The 15,987-nt window shown below is 35.6% G+C and overlaps 1 long non-coding RNA gene across 2 annotated transcripts in view; it reads left to right on the forward strand.

Annotated features, from left to right (window-relative positions):
• The first annotated feature begins 7,911 nt into the window (after nt 1-7,911).
• The window catches only part of LOC129058316 (uncharacterized), a 52,974-nt gene continuing 44,898 nt past the window's right edge, over nt 7,912-15,987 (forward strand). Inside the window, exons 1-3 of one of the 2 annotated variants that reach the window (XR_008523417.2) lie at nt 7,912-7,954; nt 11,528-11,607; nt 13,760-13,886. This is a non-coding gene — a long non-coding RNA (uncharacterized LOC129058316). Of the gene's footprint in view, nt 7,955-11,525; nt 11,608-13,759; nt 13,887-15,987 lie in introns of those variants that run through there. The other variant, XR_008523416.2, reaches the window with a different exon arrangement.

Genomic DNA, 15,987 nt, shown 5'->3' on the forward strand with positions numbered 1-15,987 from the left:
ATATTTCAACCATGGCTGATTTAGAGCTACTGATATTACCCTAATTGAATGAGGAGTTGAGAAGAGATGTACATAACTGGCTCTGGTGAGCAGGTTTAAGAGCCAATACCAACTACCACTGCCTTGATGCCAACCATATTCTCCTTTGTCCCACTGTGTAACAGCAGCTGTACTTCCTCTTGATGCTGAGTCAATAACCTGCCAGGATGATGTCTTATATCCTTGCCTGCTGGTCCCTTGGCACAAATCCCAGATATTTGTTTGGATGCCATAGCTTAAAGTTTAATTTTGGCTTTATCCACTTATGGAAGAGCTCTTCCTCTGGGAACAAAAACCTTTAAATCTTCTGAACCTAGAATGTAAAGACAAGAAGGACAAATCCCCCAGTGTATCACAAAAAGAAATTATAAGCATTACCTCTCCTACTTCAATCCCTTATTACCAGATCTTCGTGTTCTACTTGGGGACACAGCATCATGCAACTGTCATCTCAAATTTTCATGCAGCTCTCAAAAATTTAACTCCAAGCTTGTATAACAGTAATGCCTTCAAAACTCTCTTCTATGTTATATCAGAATGGCAGCTTCTCAAGAATATGATATGTGGTAGAAGAAGTAGATCTCATAATTATTCATGCAGTACCATACCTCCCTTTAAAAAAACAGTTTGTTGGTCTATGGTGATATCATGTAAGATCCCTTATCAGCAAAACAAATACTCTCTAAGCTCTCAGATTGTGGTACTGTCAAAATTGTGAGAAGAAAAGTCAAATTCATACCTAGAATATGTGTTAATTTCAGTCTGAACCACTCCCCCTTCCAATGTAAAAAGGACACATTACAATAAACTCATCACCGTTTGAAAGCATTTTCACATACTAAGCAAAGCATATTAAATATACCCATATCACAAGAATAGTTCTGCTAGAAAATTTAAAAATAATTTTTATAATTTTGCTTCTGAAATTATTTGGCAGAAAGATTATATTCACAGGGGGTTACCATTTTGGTCACTATTTTGCATATTTAGAAATGTTTTCAAAATAGGAGCCATTATACTAAGACTGGTTTTCAAATATACTGATATTCTTGAAGAATCAAACAATTAATAATGTTTACATCAGATCACTTTCTGTAGATCTTTTATAACCTTAAATATTCTAATTTTTAAACTTTTAGTTTTCTATTATAGAGCAAATTTAAATTCTAAGCAGGGTTTTGTTTGTTTTCTTAGAAGACGATAAAATAGCTCAGAGTCCCAATGCCCTGTGTGACTCATGAGTAAATAACACTTTTTGCAGTGACTATGACCTTTTTTCCAACTTTTTTTTTTTTGGCTAATTATTCACACTTTATTTTATTCATAACAAAAGTTCTCATAGCACTTAACTTTCTAGGCTTTTTACTTTCTGTGTGGTATTATATGTATTGTAAGGGAGGCTTGTTGACTTGTCAAATTTACTAACCCTGAATTTTTTCTTTTTATAAAACATTCTTCATAAACTCCAAAAAGTCATCTCTAAATATACACACTTGGTGAATAATTTACTGCAGTAGAATACTGTTTTTTGAAGTTGTTCATCCGTTATTTAATATTCTTGAGGTTTCTCTATATATGAAAATAAATGTACTCAAAAGTAGGAAGATTTGCTGCAGAAATAAAGTAGGTCTGCTCCCAATTCTTTCTTCCTTTGACTTATCATTTGTTGGTGTCTTTATGATGTAGGTTTGTTGATAGAATTCCACTGGATGACCTACAGCTTATGTGAAGACTTTCACATATATTATAAAACTCTCCATAAAACTGTCTTGAACTCTATAAACTCAGTATTACTCATACACTGAACATGCAAAGATGAATAGGACAATTACATAGGAAGGGTTTACTTTAGGGGGCCATTGAAATGACCAAAATATAAAATGCACAACTCCAGTGTATTTTAAATAGTATTGTGTATAATTAGCAATATCAAAATATAAAAATTAAATAATTAGAGATTATTTTTCTATTATTTCTTATCTGTGGCCGTATATATCATCATATGCTCTGTATATCTATATCTAAATCTATATTATATCTAACTCACCACCGCTGCAGAGTTTTGTGATCATTTATGATGACTGGCATAAGTAGGCATTGACTTTTTGAAGACAACACTTATCTGATTATAATTAAGACAGTCATTATTTATGACAAAGGGAAGGTTTTTGTTTTTCAATTGCTTGAATCCTAAGTTAAAGAGCTTAAAAATGACATTAACTTCAATGTAAGTTGTAATGTAAACTGGTTGTTTACATTAATGTAATATAATGTGATATAAACAATTTTTTTTAAACAACTTGTTTTAAACTAATACGATTCATCTTGTGGAATAACTAATAAAAGACATATCCCTAGGTATTATCCCACATCACGGGATAATCAACAGCATTAGAAACTTGCACTGAAAACAAACTTTATTTCAGGTATAGCTAGTGCAAGAACTAATGCTTTCTATATAACACTGCTGTAGAGATTTGCAGTGTTAAAGCTATGTTTACTAAGGGACACATGCAACCGATTATTTAAGAGCTTCTCTGTCCAAAAAGGCAAACATATAGTTTGTGTGCCTATAAAAATAAAATTATTTGTGCAATTTACATGACATGTATCACCCTATTTATAATTCTAGGTATTGAAGTAATATATTTCAATTCATTTCAATGTTCAGAATTTTTTCATTAAAATAATATTGCTTTGCCATTTATTCATCTGTTTTTCCACAACAAAATCATTTTTAAAAAATACTTTCTAGGTATTTTTTATGTATTTCACATATACAAAACAATAAATTTTGTTCTGGGATGGCTATATAAATGAATAAACTTAGTCCATTCACTTGCATTCCCTATAATAGAGTTGAAATTAAGCAGTAGCTGCTGACTTCATAGCAACATAAGTCAGAATATAATGTATCTCTTAAATAATATGATTATATCATAATGAAAACCATAAATATTTGAAAGAAAGAATTATGCAAGAATAAGGCAAATAATAAGGCTATAAATGAAGACAAAAGAATTTAATTTTGTCTCCAGATAGTTTTTTGATCACAAAGATGTTCTAAGACAAGAACACATGAGTGAATACATAGAGATGCTTAACTTTAGGATGTTTTCTAGAAAGATCAAGTTTCATGATTTGGCTAAGGTATTAGTAATAAGAAAAAAAATGGTAAATAATGGTTGAAACTTGACTACAGGTAAGGGGAGGGGAGAAATCCTTCTAAGTTAAGAATTTATCTTTATTTATTAGGTGTTGAGAAGTCACTGAAATATTCAAAGAAAATATAATGTTCTTTTATATTCCAAAATATTTATTGAAAAGACATCACATTATAGATCTTATATTTTTTTTCTGAATATAGGCAGGGTCACAAATGTAGATGAAATATGTTATTTCCCATAAGAAATTCTTACTGTGTTAGGAAAGCTAATATATTTTGTAAGTGACAATAATATAAGACAGATGACAGAAATCCCAGAAGAGAAACACACAGATACTTTGATGGAAGAAACAGAAAAAGCATCTTGAAGAATGTTTATTTGAGATGAACATTTGAGAATTTCGAAAGTCCTAGATTAGGGATAGAGAGAGGGTACATTCCAGATTCAGTTAATATATGTGTAAGCTGGCAGGAAAATAAACTTGTGTGATGATCTTAGGAAACATTTAATGGCTTATAGTTAGAGCAATGCAATTATAGTTATGTGCAGAGTCCTAGAAGGCAGCTAGTTTGTAAATTGGGATGTGAACGAACTGTAGATTTATATAGATGAGAATAAGGAAACTCACTGATAGTTTGACAGTGACAAAATTTAAAAAGTAATCATAGAAGTTTTTAATGATCAAAGAAAAAAACTATGGCTTAACTTTTTTTAATGAAAATAATACAGTAAAACTGAATCATAAGTTTCCTCTTTCAAAACCAAATGAATTAATGAAAAAATATAGTGATACTACCTCATGGCAGCTACAAATGTCTGCTTACTTTTTAAATAGAGCTCAATATATTAAAACAGTAAAAGAAAAAGTAAGAGAAGAAAAACACAGCAAGTGCAAGGATAATTAAAAAGTGATGGGTGCAGCACACCAACATGGCACACGTATACATATGCAACTAACCTGCACGTTGTGCACATGTACCCTAAAACTTGAAGTATAATAAAAAAAAATAAAAATTTAAAAAAAAGTTATTATCTTGTGCCTTTAGAGAAAGAAGAAAAACTGTTTATAATAGAGAGAAAACAATCTACAATTTTAAAATGTGCAAAGGAAAAAAAATAACTTCGGTCATGGAATAACAGGTCAAAAATAATTTGGACACAGTAATAAGGAGAATAACTACTATGGAAAATTAAATCCATGACAGTAACTAGAAGAAAGGAGACTAAAAATGAAAATGAAGAGAGAAGATATGATAAATGTGTAAGAAAACAAGGAAGATGGAGTATTTTTTAAATAAATATTTACAAAGACAACAAAACAAAAACACAGCAATTGGAACAAAAGAAAAATCGAAGACTATAGGAAAATTTGCCTGAGTTAAAGAAGAGACTTGGGAGGGGAGAAAAGAGGCTTATAAATATCCAGTCTAATTATCTGCAAGTATCAAGATCTAAACAGTCATTTCAAAAGACAAAGGAAGAGGAAATATTGTTAAGTACCAATTGTACTATCATTCAAGTTTTCTGTTATATATGAAAACAACTAAAGAATATTTTTAACATATACAGGGATTGTATGAAACATTCTACACCGGTAAACAGGGAAGTTCTTTGAAGGCACAGACAATATCTACATTATTTATTACTTTATCAACAGCAATTAATGAGGATGCTTACACATAATGCTCTTCACCAAATATTCATTGAATGAATTAAACATTCTTAAGCAAAATTAAATATGCTTGTGTGTGTCTGTGTTTGTGTGTGTGCTTATATGTGTGCGTGAGTTAAAGTTATAAGTCAGCATTATAAGAGGATTTCAGGACCACCAATTAGCTTTGCAAAAATTTAACTCAGCTAATCCTTTACCAGTAAATGAGAATATACAACCACAATCTTCACAATATACAATAGAAAAACGCTGCTATGTTCAATCATCACAAAAAGCAGTAACTGGTACTAAATTTTAAGCTCTATGATGCAAGCATTATGTTTATATTGTTCACCATGCTAGTTACAACATTGATTACAGATTAGTTTCCAGAGCTGATAGCCAGTCCATATTTCCTGAGTAACTGATATAATGAATTATCAGGGACAGAAATTTTAACACTTACCAAATTATTATAACAGCACCAGAAGAATTGCTAAACAATTATATCGATTCATTCATTTGCTAAATGTTTGTTAAATTTACCACTGTGAGTCAAACAATATTTTAGACAACGGAGAGACAGAAATAAAATAGATAAAGTCAATTCTGTCCTCATGGAGCTTACAATCTAGGAATGGGAAGACAAGGCAAGAGACACAGATGAATATTGAGAGATGTGTGTTAATGACCGAGAATAAACCTTTTTCAAGTGTCCTGATGATTCTGGAGTTTTCCCCTAATAAAGGCAGTATATACATTCCTATGAAACATACTCTGCTTGGGAAGTGAAGAGTGTGCTGTTTCTCAGTCTGTTAACAGCCCGATGGATTCTTGCTCCCTGCTGCGCAAACAAAAGCAATTTGCCACAACCGTGGCTTTGACACAAGGCTGGCCATGCCACGCAGGAGACACTTATTACTCAAATCAATCTCATCAAGCTCTCAGAGGTTTGAGTTTTTCAAGATAGTTCGGTGGGTAAGAGACTAGGGTATGGGGAGTGCTGATTTGTTGGGTTGGATATAAAATGATAGGGAGTCAAAGCTGACTAGATTCTTGTGCTAAGTGGTTTCTGTGTGGGGCCACAGGAGGGGTTGGTGGGTCCAGGTAGAGCCATCAGTTTTCAGACATGCAAAAAGCGTGAAAAAAAATATTTCAAAAGGCAAATCTTAGGTTCTACAATTGTGATTAATCTGCAGGATTAATTGGAGAAGTTCCATATCTTGTAACCTCTGGAATAATAGTTGGTAATCATTTACACCGACACTTTAGCAGAATTCAGGCTCCTGTATCCTCCTAGCCTGGTGGTGTCTCATTAGCTTTATTAAAGGGGCTAAGTTTTGGCGAAGAGCTATTATCACTTGAACCATAAATTAAATGGCTCCCGAAGTTAGCTTAGCTAAAGCGTAGGAATACTCAAGCTCAGCCTGAAGGCTAAAGGCAAGATGGGAGTTGGCCAGATCAGATCTCCTTCACTGCTATAATTTTCTTACTGATATAATTTTTGAAAAGGCAGTTTCAAGTCTAAGCCTTCAGAGACCTGGCATGTTTCCCCTTGTCTGTCCTTATGCTTCTGCCATGCTCATCACCATCAGAACATGCCCAGACCAGCCTGATGGAAGAAGAGAGCCAAGTGGACCACAGCCTTGGTCAGCTGAGAGTCACTTGCCACCATCACCAGTCCACTGACCATCTGTAGAACTGTCTAACCAATCCCAGGCTGACCCAGATTCAGGATCAATATCTGCCAATTATGTTATGCTACGGAGATTTTATTTTGTTTATGCTGCATTGTGTGACAATAGATAACTGACAGGAAGTAATTATGCCAAGTTTCAGATGGTGATCATTGCCATAGAGAAAAATAAAGCAAGGCAATGGGGACAGAGAATGGCAAGGGAAGGGGAAAGTTGAATTTAACACAAAGTGATAAGAAAAGCCTCATAGGTGATGTGACATTTGAGTAGAAATATGAAAAAAGGGAAAATTCTGATGAAAATGGCTTTAAAATTTTCTTCAGCCTGACTAAATATTAGAAAGGCTTCTTCCTGCCCCTAAGCCCCTGAACTTCCTTTTCATAGATCATTTGCTTTAGAAAATTGTAAATTCTTTCTCTACTGCTTTGAGATACAAAACCTTTTAAAAGCTTCTTGCCAACCAGTTTTGCAATGCGGAACTGAGTGTCTTTGTCAAGGATCTGGGCATTATCCCTTTGAAAAATAATTATCAAGTAAGACAGTGAAAGTTTCTCCCAATTTCTGTGGGAGGGTAGGAACCTAACTTTGCTCCAAGTTATGAAACTACCTCCTATCTTGAAGATGAGAGCATTTATTTTAAAAGATTCCACCTGATTTGCATATAGAAATTAATTTATTGTTGTTTAGAAACCCATGCTAAATATACATTAATAGTAATAATTCTTAAAGTGCACTGTGTGTTTCTTAATGTTAGAGACATGGAATCAGGGCATGAATGTATTTTTCATTGAAAGTTAAATCTTTCTAATAAGAGACTTAGTATTAAAAATATATATATTCAAGTGCAGGCAAAACTTATAAGCAGTATAGTGTTAGAGCTCTTGTATTGCTCTCTGATACAAACTCTCTTTCACAGAACTTTAAGTCTCCCTCTCTATGGGTGCATATATATATGTACACATATAAGTACACACACTATGTATAATGTATGTAATGTGTACAAATAAATATGCCTTCATATGCTTATAATACATAATAAACATTAATATGATTTCCCTGTGTCCCCACCCAAATATCATCTTGAATTCCCATGTGTTTTGGGAGGGATCCAGTGGGAGGTAATTGAATCATGGGGGCAAGTCTTTCCCATGCTATTCTCATGATAGTGAATAAGTCTCATGACATCCAAAAATGTGGAAGTGACTTTAGAATTAGGTAACAGCAGAGGTTGAAACAATTTGGAGGGCTCAGAAGAAGACAGAAAAATGTGGCAAAGTTTGGAACTTCCTGGAGACTTTTAGAATGTCTTTGACAAAAACACCAATAGTGACATAAACAATAAGGTCCAGGTTGAGGTGGTCTCAGATGGAGATGAGGATTTGGTGGGAATTGGAGCAAAGGTGATTCTTGTTATGTTTTATTAAAAAGACTGGAGGCATTTTGCTTCTGTCCTAGAGATTTGTGGAACTTTGAACTTGAGAGAGATGATTTAGGGTATCTGGCAGAAGAAATTTCTAAGCAGCTAAGCATTCAAGATGTGACTTGGGTGCTGTTAAAGGCATTCCTTTTTATAAGGGAGGCAGAGAATAAAAGTTTAGAAACTTTGCAGCCTGACAATGTGACAGAAAAGAAAATCCCATTTTCTGAGGAGAAATTCAAGGTGGCTGCAGACATTTGCATAAGTAAGGAGCCAAATGTTAATCCCCAAGACAATGGAGAAAATGTCTCCAGGGCATATCAGAGGTCTTTACGGCAGCCCCTGCCATCACAGACCCAGAGGCCTAAGAGGAAAAAGTGGTTTTGTGGGCTGGGCCCAGGTTCCCCATTCAGTGTGCACCCTAGGGACTTGGTGCCCTGTGTTCCAGCTACTCCAGCTGTGGCTGAAAGGGGCCAATATAGAGCTTGGACAGTGGCTTCAAAGGTGAAAGCCTCAAGCCTTGGCAGCTTCCGCTTGGTGTTGAGCCTACCAGTACACAGAAGTCAAGAAATGGGGTTTGAGAACCTCCACCTAGATTTTAGAAGAGATATGAAAATGCCTGAATGTCCAGGTGGAAATTTGCTTCAGAAGCAGGGCTCTCATGGAGAACCTCAACTAGGGCAGTATGGTAGGGAAATGTGGGGTTGGAGCCCCCACACAGACTCCCTACCAGGGAACCACCTATTGGAGCTGTGAGAAGAGGGCCACCATACTTCAAACCCCAGAATGGTAGATCCACTGACAGTTTGCACCGTGTGCCTGGAAAAGCTGCAGACACTCAACACCACCAGTCCATGATGGCAGCCAGGAGGGAGGGTGTACCCTGCAAAGCCACAGGGGCAGAGCTGTCCAAGACCATGGGAACCTACCTCTTGCATCAGTGTGACCTGGATGTGAGACATGGAGTCAAAGGAGATCATTTTGAAACTTTAAGACTTGACTGCCCTGATAGATTTTAGACTTTCATGGGACCTGTATCCACTTTGTTTTGACCAATTTCTCCCATTTGGAATGGTGGTATTTACCCAATGCCTGCATCTCCATGGTATCTAGGAAGTAACTAACTTGCTTTTGATTTTACAGGCTCCGAGGTGGAAGAGGTTTGCCTTGTTTTGGATGATACTTTGGACTGTGGACTTTTGAGTTAATGCTGAAATGAGTTAAGACTTTGGGAGACTGTTGGAAAGGCGTAATTGATTTTGAATTGTTAGGACATAAGATTTGACAGGGACCAGGGGCCAAATGATATGGTTTGGCTGTGTCCCCACCAAATGTCTTCTTGAATCCCCACGTGTTGCCAGAGAGATGCAGTGGGAGGTAATTGAATCATGGGGGCAAGTCTTTCCTGTGTTGTCCTCATGATAGTGAATAAGTCTCAAAAGATCTGATGGTTTTAAAAAGAGCAGTTCCCCTGCACAAGCTCTCTCTCTTTGCTTGCTGCCATCCATGTAAGATGTGACTTGCTCTGCCTTACCTCCCACCATGATTGTGAGGCTTCCCAAGTCATGTGAAACTGTAAGTCCAATTAAACCTTTTTTTGTAAATTTTCCAGTCTCAGGTATTTCTTTATCAGCAGTGTGAAAACGAACTAATACAAATATGTAAGTGTGTGTGTGTGTATATGTATATATTATATATGTATACGTATATAATATATACGTATACATATATAAGTGTATATATAAGTGTGATAGCACGTGTGTGTATATGTATCTGTATATTTGTATATGTATACATATATAAATATGTATATATATATACATATATAAATATACATATACACACACATGTGCTATCACACTTATACATTTATTATTTATTATTATGTATTATGTATAGTAAGTATTTGAAGGAATCTATTGAGACACTGGCTGAGTAAAATTTAAACTAGTTTCAGCCATTCATAGGTAGGCTATAGTGAACTTTAGGTCTGGTAAAAAGACTTATAAGGAGATTATCTTGAAGGAAAGAAAGAGAAGCTGAAATGATTAGAATATATGGTGCATAATTTATAGACAAAAGACTGAAAAGGAGTAACATAGAAGTTATTTTGGGCATTCCAGGATCAGCATTTGGAATAGTTGAGAGAATGAATTAAAGATATTAAAAAGGAGAAGGTAAAAGGAAAGAGTAGAGAATTATAGAGAAAAGCATGTTCTATATGATGGTGTTGTACTTTTTCTATCAAAAACAAAAATAAAAATAATTTTCAATGTAGTCATTAGGCTAGTCAACATATTCACCCTGTTTCTACTTTTAAGTAGTCTGTTTGGGAAATACTAATACCATTGTGCAAATTACTTGCTGGATTTCTTTTTTTTTTTCATAACTACAAATTGGTTTTCTTTCATAATATGATAGCCATTGTTAAATATATTTTTAATAAACACTGGTTATCATTTCTCTCAGCTCAAGGTTACAGATGCCTTTTAATGATATAAACAGCTATTTAATATTGTAGAATAATGAGCTGAACTTGATTCAGTTTAGGCCTCACCTAATGTTCATACACTTATCCTGCTTATTAAGCTACAGCAATTCTCATTAAAGAAACAAAGGATCTCTAGACACAATATGTGCTATGAGGAGAAATGCAGCAGAAGGACCCCTTGGGACACCTGCTCTTATGTACATTTGACTGGATCGATATATCTGTCCCCAGCCACTATGAGTATTGGCTCCTAAGTCTTCTCCTGATTGTTTTTCTCAGTTGACATAGACCACTGCACCTGTGAACATATAATCTAATTTGATTGCCTCTAGGGGAGGAGGGCAACTGTGTAGTGCTTATAGGTTGAAGCCCTCTCCTTATTGATCAGACTAAGTCTAACTCTATCACTTCCCATGTATTTCTCCTTTCATATCTTGTTCTATTCAATAATTTAGAGGTCTATACTGAAGAACACTCCTTCAGTTGATCTCCTATATCAGAATACTTATCTCAGACCCTGTTCTAGGGAACTTCATCTAAAATTATGTTTTTTCTGTTGCTTGTGGAGAGAAGTGTTTCATCTCTCACCTGCTGTGGGAGCCTCTGTGTTTTTACTCTAAGACTTCTTTATTGCTGTTAATGTGCAAAACAATCTGAGACTCACTTCCCACAGATGCATAAAAGACCTTGGAGGTAAAATGTGTGGGAATTAATGGTTTGGGTCAACTTTCACTAGTGGGGGAAGGAATGCTTTAGATAGAGTATTCTTGCTTCCCTCTCCCTCTCTGTCCTTTGCCCCATGGACTGTTGGAAGACAAATTCTTCATTTTGCTCCTCTAACTGTACTTGAAATTCAATGTAAGATCAAGCAGTCTGCTTGTCAAAAGGTGGCTATTTTAGTAATATACCTGCTTATACTCGCTCTTCCTATCACTCACTCATTCAGTCTTTCTCTTTCTCACTCTTCAGCCAGGGATAGCAAACTAAATGATGACCAAGTTTATTTTTCATAACTTTTGTGAGTATAAGAATCACATTATTTTCACAATGATTGTTGTTCTACAGGTAATAAGAAGGTAGAAGAAAAAAAGAAGGAAGAAAATTCTGGGGAAAAGAATTTAAGAATAAAATTGAAGGAAACCAAGGTAGTAAAGAAAATGACACTAATAGAGACAAGATACGTATGTATCCTATAAAAGAAAAGAAAGAGAAACCTGTTGTAGTTCTTATAGATGAAAACCAAACTGGCATTAACATGGATTCAGACACACTTAAAAATAACCAAGGACAGTTGGCTCAGCAGGACTCTTTTTGCATGAGAGATGAATAATATTCTATGTAATGGCCCATTTTTATTGAATGGAAAATTAGTGCATATACCAGCATTATCCAAAGTCAATGCCTTAATATAAAAGGTACGCTACCATTCTGAGCATAGCACAGTATCTGTTTCTCAAACCATAAAAAATTATCTGAGTCTTATGAAGACTCAAAATAAAGTTAAAATAGTCATTTTCTGGTTGGCATTGTTTAGGAGTATAATACTGAATTTCTTTGTAGCTTATTCAAATGCAGCACCATTGGCAATTAATGTATGCTTTCTGTATTGAGGGTAACAATTGCAGGAAGTGGGGAAAGAAAAAGGGTGAACTTAAAGGCTTATGTCATAGACTAGAAATCCAGGGAAATAGGAGAGTATATAAGTTTTAATGAGCTTTAAGGGGGAAATGATTGCAGTCATTTAAGTAGGCAGAGCTAATAACATCTGATAATATTAATAGCATCCTCAGTTGCTAAAGGAATATTTTAAAATTGTATTCTATTTGTTTTGTTGTTGTTACATTCTCTTCTATAGGAAGCATCTATTGTTTAGAGTGATCTGTGCAATAAGAAATTTTGGCCCACAGGAGAGCTTTGAGGTGTCCACTAAGAAACAGGAGACAGTAGTGAAACAACAGACAGGACAGGGGTGACAGAAAGTGATAGGTATCATGCCAAATGCAATAAGATTGTTTATGAATGTAGTGAGACAAATGCAAGAATTCCTGCAAAAGGAAAAAGACTGTTGCATATTATGAACAGAAGCAGTAAAACAGATAGTGAGTGGAAGAGACATCGCAAGAAGAAAAGCCGTCAGCATTGTCCTGGCAATGACTTAGTTTGAATTTTTTCTGTCTAATTTTTGAACACATTTGTTGTCAAAGGAAGATGACTAGATTGTTACCTAAAAGAGGAAGAACTTAACTGATGCTGTCATCAGGTTTCTGGCATGGAGTCAGAAATACAAAAATCTACATTTCTGTAATCAGAGATAAGAAACCTAAATAAAGTAGGCATGGCAACACAGGCAACCAGAGTACAGAATTCCTCATGTGCAGATGCAGTGGTTGGAAAAGAGATACTGTTTAGGCTAATGAAGTAAAAGAGAGTAAAGCCAAAGTAACTTAGCAGAGAGGGTCTCAAATGCACAGCTGTATGTACTGCTGTCTCTTTTCCCACCTGGTCTTCAGTTGCAGGTTAACTTTTTCTCAATGCAATCTGTTTGCTTCCCTACGGAGCCCCTAACATTTTCTGAGTTCAAGCCAAGTTGCTATCAATTATTTGTTTTGAGTGCCCTGTAACTGATAAAATTTGATTTTTTTCTATTGGTGAGCCCTGAGCTGAAATTAGCTGTATTTGTCAAATTCCAAAGTGCATGTAAGATACCTGCATCAGATTAAGTTATAAAAGTCCATCTTAACTATCAAACAGCTAGGCATGGCTTGAAACTATACTGGCACAAAAAATGTAGTTCATTGTAAAAATGTACAATAGGCAAGTTGTGTGTTGGATTTTTAAAAGACAATAAATGAAACACTTTTTTCTTCATTAGATTTGGAACAAATTAAGGAGGATGATATAGGAGATGAACAGATGGCTTTATTGCTTTAACGCTGATTGGGAAATGTGGCCTTAATTTTGTCCAAATGGGCATGTGCATACTTTGTCTCTGAATTAGGAAAACTTACTATGCTCATCACTGGCAGAACTGGACAAACTGGTTTTCTCAAGGATGTCAAAGATCGTATCACATAGTTCATTCCTACTCTGTGTAGAGAATATAACAACAACAATCACAATAACAATAATAAAATCTCACAATGTCCCTCTAGAGCATAAACATGTTGTGGTTACTCCTGTTACAATGAGATAGAAAAGCAGAGTGGAAGGATTTTTCTCCTAAAGTAGAGATGTTCTTCATTCTCTGGAACCTCTGTGAAGAAGGAACAGCTCTGATTTCCTCTCATTCCCCAACAGAGTATCCCTTGAGCATGTCTCCATGCAGAGCCATTGGCACACATGGTGCCATGCAGCAGGTGCAAGGCATGAGAAAGGATGGCTGAATGCAGGAACTCTTTCCGCAGACCTCTCTCCCATCCTCTAGGTGGGTATAGAACAGTTATTCAGGCAAAGCAGCTGACCAAGAGTCATCTTCTTATGGCCATGAGACCTTTTTCCTTGTGAGATGTCTATATGACACAAACTTATCAGCATGGTAAACCTTATTGTACACACATTGTTAGCCCTCCATTAGCATTTGTTTCTACCACTCAGAAAAGACCAGATTTCTTATTCCCCTGAGGTAAAATGAAAGTGCATCTTATTGATTTTTAGAAAGCTCTTTCACATTGAGTTATCTGAATTGTTGAGTTATGATATGGGTTGAATCTGTGTTCCCACCCAAATCTCATGTTGAAATGTAATTCCCAGTGTTAGAGGTGGGGCTGATGGGAGGTGGTTGAATCATGGGGCCAGTTTCTCATGATTTAACACCATCCCCCTTGGTGGTGTTTTCGCGATACTGAGTTCTCACGAGATCTGGTTGTTTAAAATTGTGTGGCATCTCCCCTCTCTCTTCCTTCCTCCTGTTCCGGTCATGTAAATTGTGCTTGCTTCCCTTCACCTTTCATCATGATTCTAAGAAATGTTTCCTGAGACCTCCCCAGAAGCAGAAGTGGCTACACTTTCTGTACAGCTTGTGGAATCATGAGCCAATTAAACCTCTTTACTCAGTTTCAGGTATTTATTTATAGCAGTGTGAGAACAGACTAATACAACTTCCTCAGGATTTAAAGCCTTTATTTAATTTCCTTTTTCATGCTAAAATAAAATTGAATGACTGATGCCACCTTCATTTTCTAGATAACTATCTTAAATTCCAATAGATATATTTCCATAAAAATTGCTACAGTCTATTTTTTTCTAACATTACTCTCTACACTGATAAATATTTTATCAGTTTTAAAATGTTAAAACATTTTAAGTTTCAAATTTATGGAGTTTTTGGACACAGATATGACTAGGAGAATATGAATGATTTTTCCTAAGCCTAATTTTTCTACATTCAGGTATAGAAAATGTAACACTACTTTTGATAATTTAACTTAATGTATTGAGTGCCTATCTCACCTGAGGAAAAAAATTAATCAACTCTAAGCAAATTCAGTCACATTGGTGCTTTCATGAGTATTTCTGTAATACACGGTCAACTGAGACTTTTCCTCTCTCTGTTCTACTGTCCCGGTGCTGCATCTAGTTTTCAGAGGATCACATAATTAGTGTATCTAAAGAAGTAAAGGGTCTACAACCATCTTTGTTTCAAAGCTAGTATCTTATAGAGAGATATGATTTGCTGTGTCTGGTTTTTGGCTATAGAGCCTAACTCAGTGTCACCTTTTGAGACAAATATGGAACTTACTATCATAGCCTCATCTTCAGCCCTTGTACCCTCCTTTATGTATGTAATATACATATACATGTATGTATGATTATGCCTGATGTTATATGATTTCCAACATAAGGATCTTGCAGTTATTTTCCTAATACCTAAAAGTTTTATCACTTTATTGTGTTATCATAATTGGTATTCTTAATTTCAAATTTCGTGCTTATTTCTAGTGTATGAAAATAAAATTGTCTTCTGAATATTATTATTGTTTTCTGCAACCCTCTTAAAGTTGCTTATTAGATTTAAGATATTTTTAATACTTTTGTTGATATTTTCTATTTTGATATTTTCTATGTAGATGATTATGTCAACTGCAAGTAGAAACAATGAGACATTTCTTTTCCAATGTTTATATATTTTTTACATTAAAAAATTACTACATTGTGGAGGCCCAGGAAGAGCTTTCCTTTTGTCCCCTTTGAAGATTTGCTGAAAAGTCAACTTGCCGAAGGTAGATAATTGGGGGAAAGGCATTCAAATTTATTTAATATATACATACAGGCCAGGCGCAGTGGCTCACGCCTGTAATCCCAGCACTTTGGGAGGCCAAGATGGGTGGATCACGAAGTCAGGAGATTGAGACCATTCTGGCTAACATGGTGAAACCCCGTCGCTACTAAATATGCAAAAAATTAGCCAGGCACAGTGGCGGGAGCCTGTAGTCCCAGCTACTCGGGAGGCTGAGGCAGGAGAATGGTGTGAACCCTGGAGGAGGAGCTTGCAGTGAGCCGAGATCGCGCCACTGCCCTCCGGCCTG

This window comes from Pongo abelii, chromosome 2, assembly GCF_028885655.2.
Source record: "Pongo abelii isolate AG06213 chromosome 2, NHGRI_mPonAbe1-v2.0_pri, whole genome shotgun sequence".
Lineage (NCBI taxonomy): Eukaryota > Metazoa > Chordata > Mammalia > Primates > Hominidae > Pongo > Pongo abelii.